We start from the raw sequence: 20,792 nt of genomic DNA, 5'->3' as shown, positions 1-20,792 counted from the left end.
GTTCTCCGTCTTCTGAAGTGTATGTAAATCTTTTTAAAATCTAAATAAGTCTACCAGCATCAGATCCAGGAATACACTTCTCAAGGACAAGGGAGTTAACACTTTGAAATGTCACCATCAGGGACATGACACCCTGTCTCCTAGGCTGTGTGGGTCAAAGATCTGACTGAGCCCAGCTCTCCTGCTTCCCCACCAAATAGCTAGACTCGACCTGGAGCCAAGGAGGGTCTCCAAAGGAGCAGACTTCGGAAGTTAGTTCACCTGAAGCTTCAGGTGGAGCTTCCCTGGTGGCTCAGTCAGTTTAGAATCTTCCTGTAATGCAAGAGACCTGGGTTTGATCCCTGGATGGGGAAGATCCCTTGGAGAAGGGAATGGCTACCCACTCCAGTATTCTTGCCTGGGAAATCCCATGAAGTCGCAAAGAGTCGGACATGACTGAGCGACTAACACTTTTCTTCAGGTGGGTGGCTATGAAAGTCAGAAACAAATGTAAAAGGAGGTTGAGATGCGCTGTGGGTGGGTCATGCAGGTGGAGCTGGTTTTATGAGGAAGACTTTGCAGGGTGTGAAGGTCATAGAGGGAGCCTGGCTGAGTCTGGAAAGGGGAGGATTTGTTACTTCTTGTTGTTTGAGTCTTTGAAGACTGGCAGCCTGTTTCTAAGAGCTAAATGAACCTTCCTTTTTCCTGTTGAACATTGGTTTCATGGTGTTTAGGTTTGAACGGAATTATAATTAGCATTGGCTCATTCAACAGCAACTGTAAATATGAATAATCAAAAGTGGTTTAAAATAGCTGGGAGAAATATCAATAACCTCAGATGACACTACCCTTATGGCAGAAAGTGAAGAACTAAAGAGCCTCTTGATGAAAGTGAAAGAGGAGAGTGAAAAAGTTGGCTTAAAGCTCAACGTTCAGAAAACTAAGATCGTGGCATCTGGTCCCATTACTTCATGGCAAATAGATGGGGAAACAGTGGAAACAGTGACAAACTTTATTTTCTTGGGTTCCAAAATCACTGCAGATGGTGACTACAGCCATGAAATTAAAAGACGCTTGCTCCTTGGAAGAAAAGTTATGACCAACCTAGACAGTATCTTAAAATACAGAGATATTTCTTTGCCAACAAAGGTCCGTCTAGTCAAAGCTATGGTTTTCCAGTAGTCATGTATGGATATGAGAGTTGGACTATAAAGAAAGCCAGATGCTTTTGAACTGTGGTATTAGAGAAGACTCTTGAGAGTCCCTTGGACTGCAAGGAGATCCATCCAGTCCATCCTAAAGGAAATCAGCCCTGAATATTCATTGGAAGGACTGATGCTGAAGCTGAAACTCCAATACTTTGGCCACCATGGGAAGAACTGACTCATTTGAAAAGACCCTGATGCTGGGAAAGATTGAAGGTAGGAGGAGAAGGGGACAACAGAAGATGAGATGGTTGGATGGCATCACCGACTCAATGGACATGAGTTTGAGTAAACTCTGGGAGTTGGTTGAGTAAACTCTGGGAGTTGGCAGGGAGAGGCCTGGCGTGCTGCAGTCCATGGGATCGCAAAGAGTCAGATATAACTGAGTGACTGAACTGAACTGAACCGAGGTGCATCGTATGTAGCACATATTCAAAAAACAATGCTGATAGCTGTTTCCTATACAGACCTTTTTCAGGTCTCAAATTTTCTAACTGCCAGTGCATTTTGCAGTTCGTGTGTATATTTAATTAGTGTCTCTTGTCTACCCCTCCACAAAAGCTAGTGTGAACCTAATTATGTGCCTTATAACAGATTCTATTTTAGAATTATGGTAATATTGTACCTTAATGTCAACTGTGAAAATTTTTGTTTGAAGACCCACAAGTAAGGAAACAGTATCTTCATACTATTAAATACAAAATGTTTTTAACCACAAAACAAAATGAACCAGGTAGCAAAACTCAGACTAGAAAACATAATATGAAAAGAATGCTGCTCCCATCCTGTAGCATTAAGTACATTTTAAAGCAGAAAGAAAACACCAGATTTACACTTAATTAACCCAGCCTAGCTCAGGGCTGGTTAGATCTTTAAAGCCCACACAACCCTGGCACGTACTGGTGTCCCTGAGTTTCTTTTATGACTTTGCCATTGTCATTATGTAGGAAAATGAACCTGAGCTGTGCTTGCAGTTAGTATCTCTGACGCTGGCCTGGGCTTGTGAGCTCACTGAGAGGTCCCATGGGAAACCCTGCAGCCTGCCAGCCTTGGAAGAGCAGGCCCACGTAGACGCTGCTGCAGGATGGCCTGCATAGCCTGGGCCTGCAGTCTACTGGTCACTAACTGCTGCTTCCAGCAGCCTGTTCCTCTTTGAAATCCATAGTTGTGTTATGCGTTCCATAGTCTGCAATGAGTTTGCAAAATATTTTCACTTAAAACTTTGCAAATGTTGGGAGAATTATATTCTAGAGGCTTTAGAGTGAATGATTGTTCTATAAGTACTCATTAAAAACTTAGTATGTTTTAGAAATATCAAATAAGGGGGTTTTGGGAGTACCTCAAAGTTCCAAACCCGTATTATAAAACTAGGATGAAATTTAACTAAAATTAACAGAAAATGGCCAAAACAGTTATGCAGTTGTTAACGTTTAGAGTGTGCTTTGGTCTTCATAGAAAATTAATAATAGGGATTTTAGGGCTTCCCTGATGTCTCAGTGGTAAAGAATACCTGCCAATGCAGGAGATGCCAGATTGATCCCAGGGTTGGGAAGATCCTCTGGAGAAGGAAATGGCAACTGACTTCAGTGTTCTTGCCTGGGCAACTCCATGGACAGGGGGAGGGAGCCTGGTGGCTATAGTTCATGGGGTTGCAAAGAGTTGGACATGACTTAGTGACTAAACAACAATGTAATTTGACTGGATCAACTCAGTTTTATCCTGCCTTTCTCATTTTAATTCATAACAAAGTAATTAAATAATAAAACTTCCTCTAGTAAGCTAATCAGTTTCAGTTTTTTATTCATAATCCTTTTAATTCAACAATATATGTTTTTTGTCCACTAACCTACTTATTAAAATTAAATGGAATTTCTGGATGTAAAGTATACATATATTTGCATTGTTAAATTGGTTCTTAGAAAAATACTACCATGGAAATAAAATAGCAGTAGATCTAGTTGATTGATTACATTTTTGACTTTTTAAATTCTTCAAAATAAATAATAGTTGAATTATTCAAATGTAAGGAGTTGCATGTAAATTGGAGGACTAAAATATTAAGCAAAATGGCAAAATGACGCTTATAATATTTATAGACTGCATGCTATTAGAATAAAATCAAAACAAAGATATACAAAGACAAATATACTGAATGTCTCTCTTGAACATACGTATGTACATTATGAAGTTAAAAGGATTAGAGTAGCAACATATAATTTGTGAATTTTTAACTTCTTTTTGATAAGGCTGGTAACTGTAGAATTTCCCAAGTATTTTTCAAGATGAAATCAATCAGACAGCCTCAACACCATGTTCCATTGGCTGTGAATTCTGTCACTCCCAGGACCAGGGCAAGCCTCGCCTCTCTGAAAGGACTAGGAAGGTGTGGAGGAGGGCATGGCAACCCACTCCAGTATTCTTCCCTGGAGAATCCCATGGACAGAGGAGCTTGGCGGGCTACAGTTTAAAGGATTTGCAAAGAGTCAGACACAACTGAAGCGACTTAGCGCACACACACACAGGGCCACTGACCACACTGTGCCTTTGTTCTCTGTGCGGCTCCAGTCTCTGAGACTCTGCATCCTGGGGAGGAAGGAAGGTGTGGGAAGGGGCAGTCTGGTCAATTCTAGGAGACATCCAGCTCCTCTAAGACAGGCCTCCCGTCTCCCTGCCCGCGAGTGCTCCCTCAACTTCCTCCTCCCCAGCTCATCTGTCTCAGTGGCCCCTGGAGCCTCTGTGCACTTGGACCAGGTCCTTGGCTTCACAACAAAAGACAGTCTCGCGCCGCACTGCTGAGTTGCTGGGACTGCGCCCTCTCTGCCCCAGCTCCCCGCAGACAGGCGCTGCCTGGCTCAGAAACTTGTTTGTAACTTAGCAGGAGACTCTTCGGCAGACAGCAGGGGGGAATTTTGTTTCTAACATGTTTAAAGATGCTTGAAAAGTGTTTGCAAAGTGCAGGCATGGCCTTAAGAATTTTGTTCCTGACGGAGAGCCCATGGTGCCTGGCAGCAGAAGCAGAGCCGGTAGGAGAGGGGACAAGAGAGAAAGGGGGTGTTTGCTTTCACTGCCCTGAAGCAGGGCCCCCCTCTCCCCTGCTGCCCCTTCAGGGAGGACTGTGATATCTGGTTTTGCATCACCGAGGCTTCACTGAGGCTGTCTGGAGAGCTGGTGGCATGGGGTTTCCAGACGGTATGTGAGGGAGTCTCTGAAAGAGATCAGTATTTGAACCTGTAGACCCGAGCAAGGCAGACCCCCAGCACAGGGCAGCACCTCCGTCCTGGGGCCTGCTCAGAGCATGAGGACAGATGGGGCAGGGCGCTCTCCGCCTGCATGGGACAGACCCAGGGCCGGAGAACAGCTGCATGGGGTCAAGGAGGGCAGAAAAGCGAGGAAGCCCATGCATTGTGCCGTGTTCAGGGAGAATATTTTAAACCTATTTAAACCTATCCATGTTTTTAAATTTTAATGTCTTATTTTTGTATTTACCCTGATGGCTACAAAATAAGCTGGTTTCATTACTTCCCATGATGCCCTTTAATCTGTGCCAAGGGCACTGTGTAATACTGGGATGAGGCAATGAGGAAGCAGCTCATACTGACTTCTCAGGAGAACTTAAGCTCTTGGAGAACCTACTTAGAGGATTAGCAGAGAACTTTCAAATTCAGGTCAGCATGAGCAATAAGCTCCGTCTTCATAGTGAGGGGCGGCAGATTCGCCATTAGCAGCAGCTGGAGAATGAGGGGCAGTTCTGAGTTCATATCAGGAGGGTGGGGGGACCAAGTCTTGGAAATTGACTGTTAGCACTTCCCAGACCCCCTTAGCTGATGTGCTCAGAAGCCATGAGTCCAGCAGAGGAAACTCATTTCCAGACAGCTGACCCCAAGGACCCAACGGAAGCTATAAAAATGGCCCCTTGTTATAAAGCATTTTTCTGCCAACAACATAAAGTAATTGCCAGCAGGTGATTCTGTTAAATGACCAGTACGTCTCTGTGAAGCCTGACCCTTCAAAGGAACAGCTCATAAGAGATGCCGTTTATGCTCTGAGCATCCTGTGCTAGATGCCCCTCTGGCAGCAGGAGTGCAGCCACCCTGCCTTTGTGCAGTGCACACCTTCTTGAGGCTTCCAGGCCATCCCAGCCACCACGACAGACAGACATGACCACTTCCCCCAGCAAGCAGTGACTGATTAATTTAAGATGCAGAGAGGGCCCATGCAGAGCAAAGAGGCAGCAAGAGCAGGCAGATTAGTCCCAGGGCTCCTTAGTAAGCAGGAAGGGACGTCCATCTGAAAAATCATTTGTCTATGCAGGTTAAGTAGGTCTGAGCATCACTTTTATACCAGTCTTAGCTTAAACTCTGAGATACAAAAGTGACCCCAAGATCACAGAGATTGTCAACACACTAGAAAGTAGGCAGAAAGCAAAGGTGAGGCACACAGAGAACTGATGATAAAGCTAGTCCTGTCACTAAGTTCACTTGCAGAGAGGGCTTCCAGGAACTTGAGATGATACAGAGCCATGGAAGGCACTCATACATGAGTTTTGAGTCACATTCTACAGATTCCATGAGTTGAAAGAGAGACACACGAAAAGCATTTAGAGTGAAGTATGAACAAAGAAGGGCTTCCCTGGTGGCTCAGAGGTTAAAGCGTCTGCCTGCAATGTGGGAGACCTGGGTTTGATCCCTGGGTCGAGAAGACCCCCTGGAGAAGGAAATGGCAACCCACTCCAGTATTCTTGCCTGGAGAATCCCATGGATGGAGGAGCCTGGTGGGCTACAGTCCATGGGGTCGCAAAGAGTCGGACACGACTGAATGACTTAACTATGAACAAAGAAATACCTCCATAAATATTTCTGGTAGTAAGGGAAAGGAGAACATTCACAGGATTTTGAAGACTGTCTCTGGGCAGTCTGAAAGGTGCTCTGTATAACTGTACAGAAATGCATTTTAGAAGACATGACAGCACATGCTTTTCAGGATCAATGTTAATGTCTGTGTTAAACAATGATGTGCCTTTAGCTTTCCAGCCAAAAGTAGAACTTAGTTGATCACAGAGATTACTCTTAAATTTCAGTCACAAGTAGCATTAACATATTTTAATACACTTATTTCTCAGATATTCTTAAAGCAGGCATAGGCATTAAATTTGCTGAAATCCATGATCAAGAATGATCTCAATGACAAATCAGGAAAGGCCAACATCACAGCTAACGTGAACCTGGAGTACTTGTTGAAATAAGTGACAGACCTCCCAGAAATTTAACAGATCTGGGAAATGGCGGAGTAGAAGGATGTGCACTCAGTTTCTCCTGCAAGAACACCAAAATTGCAACCAGCCATCTACAGAAGGGTGTTGGAACCCACCAAAAAAAGAAAACCCATGCACAAGGACAAAGGTGAAGCCACAACAAGACAGTAGGAGGGACACAATCATGTTTAAAATCAAATCTCATACCCGCCAGAAACTGTCGGAGGGCACAAGCTAAACCTTGTGTGCACCAGGACCCAGGGAAAGAAGCAGTGAGCCCCACAGGAGACCGGGCCAGATCAGCTGTGAGTGCTGGAGGGTGTCCTGTGGAGGCATGGGTCAGCAGCGGCTGCCTCAGGGACAGGGGCACTGGCGGCAGCTGTACTGGGAGGCGTGGCATGTGGCGTAAGTTCTGTTGGAGGAGGTAGCCATTAGCCCCACCATGGAGTCTGGGGGGCAGTCCACAAACTGGAGGACAGTTATACAGAAGAAGTCCTCAATCTGTTGTGAAAGTTCTAGCCCCACAACAGACTTCCCAACCTGGGGATCTGGCAAAGGAATTGGAAATCCCCAGGGAAACTGACTATGAAGGGCAACAGGATTTCATTACATAGAATGTCCGCAAAACTGGGGAAACAGAGATTCTTGGAGGGCACAAACAAGACCTGTGCAAGGGACCCAGGATAAAGGAGCAGTGATCCCTATGCCCTCTATAACCTACCATAGAGACTACAGACTCTAGGACTGGACAGCCTCAGGCCAAACTACATGGAGGGAACACAGCCCCACCCATCAGGAGAAAACTGGATTAAAGATTTACTGAGCACAGTCCATCAGAAAAAGACCCAATCTCCCCCTCAGTCAGTCTCTCCCATCAGGAAACTTCCATAAGACTCTTATCCATCTCCATCAGAGAGCAGACAGAATGAAAACCACAATCATAGAAAACTAACCAATCTGATCACATGGACCACAGCCTTGTCTAACTCAATGAAACTATAAGCCATGCCGTGTAGGGCCACCCAAGATGAACGGGTCATGGTGAAGAGTTCTGACAAAATGTGGTCCACTGGAGAAGGGAATGGCAAACTGCTTCAGTATTCTTGCCTTGAAAACCCCATGAACAGTATAAAAAGGCAAAAAGATAGGACACTGAAAGATGAACTCTCCAGGTTGGTAGGTGCCCAATATGCTACCGGAGATCAGTGGAGAAAGAACTCCAGAAAGAATGAAGAGATGGAGCCAAAGCAAAAATAACACCCAGTTGTGGATGTGACTGGTGATGGAAATAAAATCCAATGATCTAAAGAGCAGCATTGCATAGGAACCTGGAATGTTAGGTCCATGAATCAAGGCAAAATTGGAAGTGGTCAAACAGGAGATAGAAAGAGTGAACATTGACATTTTAGGAATCAGCAAACTAAAACGGACTGGAATGGGTGAATTTAACTCAGATTACCATTATATCTACTACTGTGGGCAAGAATCCCTTAGAAGAAATGGAGTAGCCATCATAGTCAACAAAAGAGTCCGAAATGCAGTACTTGGATGCAATCTCAAAAACAACAGAATGATCTCTGTTCGTTTCCAAGGCAAACAATCCAATATCACAGTAATCCAGGTTTATGCCCTGACCAGTAATGCTGAAGAACAGTTGTTGAACAGTTGAATGGTTGTTGAAAGTTGAATGGTTCCATGAAGACCTAGAAGACCTTCTAGAACTAATACCTGAAAAAGATGTCCTTTTCATCATAGGGGACTGGAATGCACAAGTAGGAAGTCAAGAGATGCCTGGAGTAAATTTAGCAAATTTGGCCTTGGAGTACAAAATGAAGCAGGTCAAAGGCTAATAGAGTTTTGCCAAGAGAACGCACTGGTCATAACAAACATGCTCTTCCAACAATATAAGAGAAGATGCTACACATGGACATCACCAGATGATCAATACTCAAATCAGATTGATTATATTCTTTGGAGCCAAAGATGGAGAAGCTGTATCAGTTCAGTTCAGTCACTCAGTCATGTCTGACTCTTTGCGACCCCATGGACCATAGCACACCAGGCCTCCCTGTCCATCGCCAACTCCCAGTGTTTACTTAAGTTCATGTCCATTGAGTCAGTGAGGCCATCCAACCGTCTCATCCTCTGTCATCCCCTTCTCCTCCAACCTTCAATCTTTCCCATATCAGGGTCTTGTCCAATGAGTCAGTTCTTCCCATCAGGTGGCCAAAGTATTGGAGTTCAGCTTCAACATCAGTCCTTCCAATGAACACCCAGTACTGATTTCCTTTAGGATTGACTGGTTGGATCTCTTTGCTGACCAAGGGACTCTCAAGAGTCTTCCCCAACACTACAGTTCAAAAGCATCAATTCAATTCTTCAGTGCTCAGCTTTCTTTATAGTCCAACTCTCACATCCATACATGGCTACTGGAAAAACCAAAGCTTTGACTAGATGGACATTTGTTGGCAAAGTAATGTATCTGCTTTTTAATATGCTGCCTAGGTTGGTCATAACTTTTCTTCCAAGGAGCAAGTGTCTTTTAATTTCATGGCTGCAGTCACCATCTGCAATGATTTTGGAGCCCCAAAATAGAAAGTCTGCCACTGTTTCCACTGTTTCCCCATCTATTTGCCATGAAGTGATGGGACCAGGGCCATGATCTTAGTTTTCTGAATGTTGAGCTTTAAGCCAACTTTTTCACTCTTCTCTTTCACTTTCCTCAAGAGGTTAGTTCTTCTTTGCTTTTTGCCATAAGGGTGGTGTCATCTGCATATCTGAGGTTATTGATATTTCTCCTGGCAACCTTAATTCCAGTTTGTGCTTCATCCAGCCCAGCATTTCTCATGATGTACTCTGCATGTAAGTTAAATAAGCAGGGTGACAATATACAGCCTTGACATACTCCTTTCCCTATTTGGAACCAGTCTGTTGTTCCATGTCCAGTTCTAACTGTTGCTTCCTGACCTGAATACAAATTTCTCAAGAGGCAGGTCAGGTGGTCTGGTATTCCCATCTGTTTAAGAATTTTCCACAGTTTATCATGATCCACACAGTGAAAGGCTTTGGTGTAGTCAGTAAAGCAGAAGTAAATGTTTTTCTGGAACTCTCTTGCTTTTTCGATGATCCAACAGATGTTGGCAATTTGATGTCTGGTTCCTCTGACTTTTCTAAATCCAGCTTGAACATCTGGAACTTCACGGTTCATGTACTATTGAAGCCTGGCTTGGAGAATTTTGAGCATCACTTTGCTAGCGTGTGAGATGAGTGCAATTGTGCATCACCTGTTAGACTCTTCTATGATAGCCCATTGCCTCCTGCCTTGGAGAGCCTCACAGCCTGCTCCATGCTGCACCACTGGAGAAAATGTGCCACCTGGCCTCGGGGGGAGGGATCAGGAGTCTGCTGAGGGCAGCTAGAGTGTGACAGAACACTCAGAATTGGCTGAGTGCATGTGTGAGTGCAGGGCATCACCTTTTGAAGCTGCTCACTGAAACCGTACTGGTCAGTGTGCAGGGAATAAAAGCCGAAACCTGGGGAGGACAGCTTATACCCTGAGCTGTCCTGCAGACAGCCCTCACCATGCACGATAGGCAGGCGGACGGCCTGTGTGTGTCTGAGATACTCATTCAGATGCACTGGCCTGGGCTTCAGGCATCCATACCCTCCCCAAGCTTCCTAGTCCATCCCAGTGAATGCTCTATGTTGAGAGCCACCTTTGTAGAATGAGAGAGGAAGCAACAATGGCCACATGGCTTCCAACGGTGGAATCATTTCATGCCGTGACCATAAGAACTCTCCGTGTGAGATCACACTCCAAACTTTCCTAATAAGAGCAATGAGTTATGCCAATGTGAACTGCATATGCTCACATCCATCACTCATGTCCCCTTGAAGGATAGTATGCAGGGTCTGTTGTATATAAAGGGAAACCAAGAAAACACAGTCAGTTGATCAGTCATCACAGACGATTTGTCATTTGTTAGACATAGTCTGTGGTCTGAAATGTTAAGTCATCTGCCTGAGATGATGAATCTGTTAAAACTTGAGGATGACTGGGAATCTTACCCCAAGCATGTTTTTCTTTCTATTCTGACCTAAATGACCACAGCAAAACCAAAAAGTGCTTTTTTTCATGGAGGAAATTTGAGTGACAAGGTAGCACAGCTCACTATGAAAAGAGTAGCAGAGTGATTGGATTGGACAAACTGGAATGAAAAGCCCTGAGTCATCTTGTTTTACAGGAAGCATAAAGGTCCCTGTAAACTGGGTGGATAATTCCTACAAATCCCACTAGAATGCCACGTATTTCCCAGTCCCAGACTCCTGTCTGTCTCATTCAGTTCCTGTGTGGTCCTTCAGTCCTTTACCCAGCCCCTTACCAAATAGTTTATACATGCCAACCATTAGGTCAGGCACTAGAGATGCACAGACTTGTTAATGAATTCAGGAATGAATGTGCAATTATAATGCATTAGAGTGACTATAATGACACACATGCAGAGCTATAGGGCCTAAGCATGGAAAACAGGTTCTGACTAGAAAGCGTCAATTCATTGCAATTAGGTAAGCACTCCTGTTTACTTTGGGAAAGGCAGTCACTAGCAATTAACAGCTAACTTAATGTGGATGAGATCTACATCTCCTCGGGAGCATCATCCCATCTTTATGACATCCACACAAAGGTCTTCCTAGCCCCAGGTTGCTGAGGGAGGACCTCAGGATGGCCGTGGAGAACTTACACATGCTCTAATGTCAGTACTTCACAAAGCAGAGTCAGTAGGTGTTGGACATCAGCTTCATAATCTTACTGACCACTAAACTGTCTGTGTTTAGACATGAATACAGATTGCTGACTGTAGGAAATGAAAGACGTCTTCATGGGGTGAAGTGCCCCTGGCACCACTTATATAGATAGATAGATAGATAGATAGATAGATATCCAACACCCATGATCTGACTTCTCAACATCTCATGCCACTGTCATCAGCATAACGACTATAATCTCCTGTTCAAACAATTTTTGGTTAAACTCTGTTAAGTATCCCTTAGATAGTATTACTTTCTGTGATTCCTTCATCACTCAGGCAATTGAATTGTATGATTGAAATATTAGGGGATATGGCTGCAAACATGAAGAAATTCCAAAGATCTAGTAGATTGAGGATTATTCATTCTTACTTCAAATTTTTCAGAATTTAGCATGTTTATGTAATTTTCAGTAATTTCTGAAAAACTTCAGCAATCCCCAAACACTTATTTGTAAATTCAATAAATAAATGCTATGTTCATTTCACATGCTGAGCAAAAAATGAATAAAGGTTCTGAATAGCCAAGAGAGGGGGAGGGAAGGCAGAAGCAGGTGACATCCTTGAAACAAAGGTAAACGAAACTTCTTGTCAAAATACACTGCTTGCAGTTGCTAATCCTCAATGCTAATTGCTCTCTCTCCATCTCCAGTTGTGTTGAATGTGTGTGCGTCAAATGTGTTTCCATTCTTATGCACATATTTTATATCTTATCATAATAACTGAACACTAAATGTTTCACTTACTTTGCAAAAATTATCATATACTTGAAGAAGTATGCTTAAAGGTAAATACCACCCACAGTTATCCTAGGTCTTACTCAGACCCTGAGAATTTCTCCATAAAAGTCTTGTCAAAAACAGTGATTTGCTTTGCATTTGTTGGCATTTTGTTGAAAGCAGCTGCAGATGATGCCACCTTTTGATGGCAGAAGATGAATGTGTTTTAGAGAATGAAACCATTTCTCATAAGGGACCCTTTGGGAGCAGATCTGTATTTGAATAGGTGCTGAGCGCTTCCACAGAGCTTCGTAGCCTGTGATGTCTTCAGAGCACTGGCAGCTTGAGAGAGGGGTTCTGGGAGCTCACAATCTCCAAGGAAACATATTTAAATTTCATTCAGAGTTAGAAAATGCTTTAACTCTTTTCCTGATCCCATTCTTATTTTATAATTTTGTTAAGGTATTTAAAAGTTATAAATATTGAAAATGATCTTGGTATTGGAAATATAATTTTTTTTCATGCCTTACAAGAGATCTAAAACATTGGATGATAACACTTTTTTTTTTTCAATTTCTAAAGTCACTATCAAAACAAGAATTCTTCCATCACAACCTCAAGAAACTCCAGAATCTCTCATGTTTAATTGCATTGCTGGTCTTAACACTGTTAAACTTCAGAATTGCTTAATCATTTTTTTGGTGACTTGAAGCTATTGATACCAAACAAGGTTAAATCACATTAGAGGGTTTGCTGCTTATCCAATAACTCCATAAAGTCATTAGATTTGACTGTGAATAGCCCCTGGGCTGACTATAACAATAAAATATTAAATAGGAACAATATTTTTTTTTATCCTCCAGGAGTTTATAAATTCAATTTGATGTCAATAGTTGAAAAAGATGACAAAGACCACTAGGGCAGCATGTTTTCATACAAGGATGAGAGCCAACCTCTTATGGGGAGGAAAATTAATTCATATGAAATAGGAATAAATAGAAAAACATAAAGTGTAGACATGTGTACACAAAAAGAGAGTCACTTCAATACTGTAAACTTATCTGTCCAATATGGAAATTTCTGATAAGGAATATGCATAGTTAAGGAAAACATTCAGAACCTTGGGTAATGAGAATTCAGTGATTTCTTTTTTTTTAAACTTTTTATTTTACATTGTAATAAAGCAGATGAACAATGTTGTGATACAGAGGCACTCAGTCATACATACACATGTGTTAATTCTCCCCTAAACTCCCCTCCCATCCAGACCACCACATAACAGTGAGCAGAGTTCCCTATGCTGTACAGTAGGTCATTGTTGGTTATCCATTTTCAATTTCAATTTCATTGCACACTCAAAAATGTCCCAAGACCTTTTGTGACAAGGAGCATCCTCCTGCTGTCCCTCCGTCAGGATGCTGTCAAAGTGCCTCAGAAAACGATAAAAATGACACCAGAAGCCCTGCCCAGGGAACACACAGACAGCTCCTGTAGGACAGGAGGTTGTTAATGGGAGCGAGGCTGATCCCACCAGCTCATGCTGAGCCCAGAGCAGGGGTTTTCCTGTCTGCTGAGGAAGGTGGATGCAGCCCAGCCCACAAGCTGTTTCATACAGAAAGTTATCCCCACCCACTGCACCCTCCTAATGACAAGGAAAACATGGTGTCTTAGGCCACTCAGAGTAACAAGGAGCATCCTCCTGCTGTCCCTCTGTCAGGATGCTGTCAAAGTGCCTCGGAAAATGATAAAAATGACACTCCATTTTTGTTACTTGCTGTAACAAAAATACCACAGCAAGGAAGGGACCATGTCACAGGGTTTATGAATCTTCAGAGGTTTCTTATTTTTGCTTTCATCTCTGTGTCTCCTTTTGAAATATTCCGACTGTGTGTTAATATGGAGGAACTCTTAAAAGCTCTCTTGACAGGAGAAAAACTATTAAAAATTCCAATATATGGAGGCTGAACAACACACTGCTGAATAACCAACAAATCACAGAAGAAATCAAAATATGCATAGAAATGAATGAAAATGAAAACACAACAACCCAAAACCTATGGGACACTGTAAAAGCAGTGCAAAGGGAAGATTCATAGCAATACAGGCTTACCTCAAGAAACAAGAAAAAAAGTCAAATAAATAATCTAACTCTACACCTAAAGCAACTTGAAAAGGAAGACATGAAGAACCCCAGGGTTAGTAGAAGGAAAGAAATCTTAAAAATCAGGGCAGAAATAAATGCAAAAGAAACAAAAGAGACCATAGCAAAATCAACAAAGCTAAAAGCTGGTTCTTTGAGAGAGAAGATAAATAAAATTGACAAACCATTAGCCAGACTCATCAAGAAACAAAGGGAGAAGAAACAAGTCAACAAAATTAGAAATGAAAATGGAGAAATCACAACAGACAACACAGAAATACAAAGGATCATAAGAGACTACCATCAGCAATTATATGCCAATAAAATGGAAAACTTGGAAGAAATGGACAATTTTTTAGAAAAGTACAACTTTCCAAAACTGAACCAGGAAGAAAGAGAAAATCTTAACAGACCTGTCACAAGCACAGAAACTGTAATCAGAAATCTTCCAAAAACAGAAGCCCAGGACCAGACGGTTTCACAGCTGAATTCTACCAAAAATTTAGAGAAGAGCTAACACCTATCTTACTCAAACTCTTCCAGAAAATTGCAGAAGAAGGTAAACTTCCAAACTCGTTCTATGAGGCCACCATCACCCTAATACCAAAACCTGACAAAGATGCCACAAAAAAAGAAAACTACAGGCAAATATCACTGATGAACATAGATGAAAAAATCCTTAACAAAATTCTAACAAACAGAATCCAACAACATATTAAAAAGATCGTTCATCATGACCAAGTGGGTTTTATCCCAGGGATGCAAGGATTATTCTATATACATAAATGAATCAACATAATACACCACATTAACAAATTGAAAGATAAAAACCATATGATTATCTCAATAGATGCAAAAAAAAAGCCTTTGACAAAATTCAACATCTATTTCTGATTAAAAAAAAAAAAAAACTCTCCAGAAAGCAGGAATAGAAGGAACATACCTCAACATAATAAAAGCTATATAGGACAAACCCACAGCAAGTATCACCCTCAATGGTGAAAAATTGAAAGCATTTCCCTTAAAGTCAGGAACAAGAAAATGGTGCCCACTCTCACTGATACTATTCAACATAGTTTTGGAAGCTTTGGCCACAGCAATCAGAGCAGAAAAAGAAGTAAAAGGAATCCAGATAGGAAAAGAAGAAGTAAAACTCTCACTGTTTGCAGATGACATGATCCTCTACAAAGCACACCCTAAAGACTTCACCAGAAAATTACTAGAGCTAATCAATGAATATAGTAAAGTTGCAGGATATAAAATTAACATACAGAAATCCCTTGCATTCCTATACACTAACAATGAGAAAACAGAAAGAGAAATTAAGGAAACAATTCCATTCACCATTGGAACGAAAAGAATAAAATACTTAGGAATATATCTACCTAAAGAAACAAATAGACCTATATATAGAAAACTATAAAACACTGATGAAAGAAATCAAAGAGGACACAAACAGATGGAGAAATATACCATGTTCATGGATTGGAAGGATCAATATAGTGAAAATGAGTATACTACCCAAAGCAATCTATAGATTCAATGCAATCCCTATCAAGCTACCAATGGTATTTTTCACAGAACTAGAAAAAGTAATTTCACAATTTGTATGGAAATACAAAAAACCTTGAATAGCCAAAGCAACCTTGAGAAAGAAGAATGGAACTGGAGGAATCAACCTGCCTGACTTCAGGCTATACTACAAAGCTACAGTCATCAAGACAGTATGGTACTGGCACAAAGACAGAAATATAGGTCATTGGAACAAAATAGAAAGCCCAGAGATAAATCCACACACCTATGGACACCTTATCTTTGACAAAGGAGGCAAGAATATACAATGGAGAAAAGACAATCTCTTTAACATGTGGTGCTGGGAAAACTGGTCAACCACTTGTAAAAGAATGAAACTAGAACACTTTCTAACACCATACACAAAAATAAACTCAAAATGGATTAAAGATCTAAATGTAAGACCAGAAACTATAAAACTCCTAGAGGAGAACATAGGCAAAACACTCTCCGACATAAATCACAGCAAGATCCTCTATGACCCACCTCCCAGAGTGATGGAAATAAAAGCAAAAATAAACAAATGGGACCTAATTAACCTTAAAAGCTTTTGCACAACGAAGGAAACTATAAGCAAGGTGAAGACAGCCTTCAGAATGGGAGAAAATAATAGCAAATGAAGCAAGAGACAAAGGATTAATCTCAAAAATATACAAGCAACTCCTGCAGCTCAATTCCAGAAAAATAAATGACCCAATCAAAAAATGGGCCAAAGAACTAAACAGACATTTCTCCAAAGAAGACATACAGATGGCTAACAAACACATCAAAAGATGCTCAACATTATCAGAGAAAATATCAGAGAAAAAAGCATTATCAGAGAAACGCAAATCAAAACCACAGTGATGTACCATTACACGCCAGTCAGGATGGCTGCTATCCAAAAGTCTACAAGCAATAAATGCTGGAGAGGGTGTGGAGAAAAGGCAACCCTCTTACACTGTTGGTGGGAATGCAAACTAGTACAGCCACTATGGAGAACAGTGTGGAGATTCCTTAAAAAACTGCAAATAGAACTGCCATATGACCCAGTAATCCCCCTGCTGGGCATACACATGGAGGAAACCAGAATTGAAAGAGACACATGTACCCCAATGTTCATCACAGCACTGTTTATAACAGCCAGAACGTGGAAGCAACGTAGATGTCCATCAGCAGATGAATGGATAAGAAAGCTGTGGTACATATACACAATGGAATATTACTCAGACATTAAAAAGAATACATTTCAATCAGTTCTAATGAAGTGGGTGAAACTGGAGCCTATTATACAGAGTGAAGTAAGCCAGAAAGATAAACACCAATACAGTATTCTAACACATACATATGGAATTTAGAAAGATGGTAATGATAACCCTATATGCAAGACAGCAAAAGAGACACAGATGTATAGAATGGTTTTGGACTCGGTGGGAGAAGGTGAGGATGGGATGATTTGAGAGATAGCATTGAAACATGTATATTAGCATATGTGAAACAGATCTCCAGCCCAGGTTTAATGCATGAGACAGGGTGCTCAGGGCTGTTGCACTGGGATGACCCAGAGGGATGGGATGGGGCAGGAGGTGGGAGGGAGGGTCAGGATGGGGAACACATGTACACCCATGGCTGATTCATGTCAATGTATGGCAAAACCACTACACTATTGTAAGGTAATTAGCCTCCAATTAAATAAATTTTTAAAAATAATAAAAACAAACAAAACACTCTCTTGAACATCCCCTTCTCATGGCAGAGAGTCATCTGCTCAGTTCCCTGGCAATCTCCCTGCCCTGTCACAGTGACCTGCTCCTGGACTCCTGCGGGTGTGCCATGTCTGTGACACCCATGAGCTCTGAGCCCCTCAAGGACAAGAAGCCTTCTCCTCCTGCTCCACATCCCACTCCTGGGCATCTAACCACCCAGTGAGCAGTCCTTGAATTAACGGTTTTGTTTATCGCTCATCAGTGAGTTCTGAAGTGACAGCATAGGGGGGCAGTGTGGGCTGGACAGCACTATTTTTCCTCAAAGTGTTCCTTCTCTCCCAAGACGTCCATGGCTTGTCCTGGTTCAACTTCTCTTTGCTCTTCTCTGCAGGTTCCTCTGCAATGTTTTCTTTCCTCTAGTCCTAGGACCTCAAGCAAATGTCCAGAGACCCTGCTTCCAGAAATGCCTATCCAAAATCAAGGATGGATCTCTCATTAGTGTAACTTCCCATATATAAAGAAAACTCACCTCCTTGGTTATCCCTTCATATTTCCATTCAAAGTAACCTAAACTTGTTAAACATTCTCAATCAATATGACCCAATTATTTAAGTTCTTCATGGATATTTAGAAGTTTCAAGAACACCATCATTATTGATGGAAAGACAATGTGATTAGACAGAGGTCATTTTTACTTAACCACTAAACCTGAAATTTTCCAGCCATGGGACCCAGGTCTCAATTTCATGGTCTAACCTGAAAACCCTTATGGCAGAAAGAGAAGAAGAACTAAAGAGCCTCTTGATGAAAGTGAAAGAGGAGAGCAAAAATGTTGGCTTAAAGCTCAACATTCAGGAAACTAAGATCATGGCTCTGGTCCCATCACTTCATGGGAAATAGATGGGGAAACAGTGGAAATGGTGGCTGACTTTATTTTGAGGGGCTCCAAAATCACTGCAGATGGTGACTGCAGCCATGTGGGAGAAAGCGAGGGTGGGATGTTTTGAGAGAACAGCATGGAAACATGTATATTATCAAGGGTGAAACAGATCACCAGCCCAGGTTGGATGCATGAGACAAGTGCTTGGGGCTGGTGCACTAGGAAGACCCAGAGAGATCGGGTGGAGAGGGAGGTGGGAGGGGGGATCAGGATGGGGAATACATGTAAATCCATGGCTGATTCATGTCAATGTATGGCAAAAACCACTACAATATTGTAAAGTAATTAGCCTCCAACTAATAAAAATTAATGGAAAAAAATAAAATAAATTAGAAAAAAAAAAAAGACTCTTGCTCCTTGGCAGAAAAGCTATGACCAACCTAGATAGCATATTAAAAAGCAGAGACATTACTTTGGAACAAAGGTCCGCCTAGTCAAAGCTATGGTTTTTCCAGTAGTCATGTATGGATGTAAGAGTTAGACTATAAAGAAAGCTTAGTGCCTAAGAATTGATGCTTTTGAACTGTGGTGTTGGAGAAAACTCTTGAGAGTCCCTTGGTCAGCAAGGAGATCCAACCAGTCCATCCTAAAGGAAATCAGTCCTGAATATTCATTGGAAGGATTGATGTTGAAGCTGAAACTCCAATACTTTGGCCACCTGATGGGAAGAACTGACTCCTTGGAAAACACCCTGATGCTGGGAAAGATTGAAGGCAGGAGGAGAAGGGAACGACAGAGGATGAGATGACTGAATGGCATCACTGACTCAAAGGACATGAGTTTGAGTAAACTCCGGGAGTTGGTGATGGACACGGAGGCCTGGTGTGCTGCAGTCCATGGGATCGCAAAGAGTCGGACATGACTGAGTGACTGAACTCCACCTGAAAACATTGGACTAGATGATTTTCTGGGTTCTTCTGGTACAAAAGTCCTACGATTGGTTGGCACATATTTCTGAAAGATAACCAAAGAAATTATTTTTCAAACATACATAAATCATATGTGCTACAGCAATTAGATCAGTATATGTAAAAATGTGGTCTAACTGATTTGTCGATGATACTTTAAGTACTTTACAAATAATAGAATAAGGTTTACTGGTGTTGCTTATTTATATTATTTTTTAAATCACTGTTGTAAATAAAAGTCACTATTCTGCCACAACTTAAGTATCCATTATAAAAAGACCCAACGATTTTATTCCTTAAGCAGCTAAGCAGCTCACATACAGAGTGTCTCCGCTCCACTGTTTTTACCAATAACAACACATCCCGTGTCGTCCCCTTGTCTGTGGGGGGCACTCCCACGTGGCTAGAAATCAGCCCAAGACTCCTCATCTGTGAATCTTCTTTGCCAAGCAAAATGTCTGGGGGTTTCTTCCTCACTATGTGTGCTTTCCATAGAAAATTATTCTTCTGTTGGAAAGCAAAATTTCCCATTAAGAGGAAAGTCAATTTTTGAAAATATAATAAGCAATGCACAAAATGGTTCACTCACCCATAAACTCCGAATGTCTGACTGTTAACAGAATTGGAACTCAATGTTAATTTACAAAGCAAAGAGAGAACGCACACTCAAAGAGGCAAAAATTGGGAGACACTAATTGCCATGATGTTCTGAGAGGCCTGAGAAAGCTTGTGTGATTCCAAAAGTCCTGCCTGTAGCTTGAAAGATCCCCTAAATGCATGGTGGTGGGTGGGTTTCTCCTGCCGGCCCGGGAATTTTCTCCAAGTGTTAACTGTCCTCTGCAGACAAATGACCTCCTGGTAGAGATGGCCCCACTACAGGGAGAAGCCTGAGAGCATCAGCTCCATATCCCCTGTGAACGTCCCTCTTCAGGATGGAACTACAGAGTCTGCACAGCATCCTGGTACCCAGTGGGGCCTGGCTGACACTCACAGATGCAGACCTCCTGGGTCAGTCCATAGGACAGGCTTGCGATGGGAAGGCGGGCTCCAGGTCCCAGAGCAGGTACCACTGCATCCTACCTCATCACCTATGGACACAATGCCCCACCCCTCAGGATGAAAAGCTGAGTGTCTTAGGCCACGTCTCAGGTCAACATTCTTTCAAAACTAGAAGATTTCTTTCAAAAACACATCCATTAATGTGCCTTTCTTAAATAGACCTGATCAATATTTTTAAAGCCTATAGTAGGACTTAGCAGCTAAAGAAAAACATTCTTTAGTGATAATTTACATTTTATCACATAATTGCAGCCTCTGTAAAACTTGAAATATTGTGTGCGTATATATTTATTGATATGCCATTAGATATTTATATTTTCACTATTCTCTTAAAATGGTAGAATATGTATAAAGGCCAGTTTATTTTACACAAACATGTGATGAAAATAAAACAGGGTGAAATCACAGAAAAGCCAATTTTTCAATTATTTTATAGAAGCTGCAGGCATAGTGGTTCCTCAGTGAGGTTTTGAGAAAATATATGCTTTCAAACTCTTTCTTTATTCTTTTGGAAAGTAATTTCTAT

The sequence above is a fragment of the Cervus elaphus genome, chromosome 32 (genome assembly GCF_910594005.1).
Source record: "Cervus elaphus chromosome 32, mCerEla1.1, whole genome shotgun sequence".
Classification (NCBI taxonomy): domain Eukaryota; kingdom Metazoa; phylum Chordata; class Mammalia; order Artiodactyla; family Cervidae; genus Cervus; species Cervus elaphus.
The sequence above is the reverse complement of the archived record's forward strand: the minus strand, read 5'-3'. Positions refer to the sequence as shown.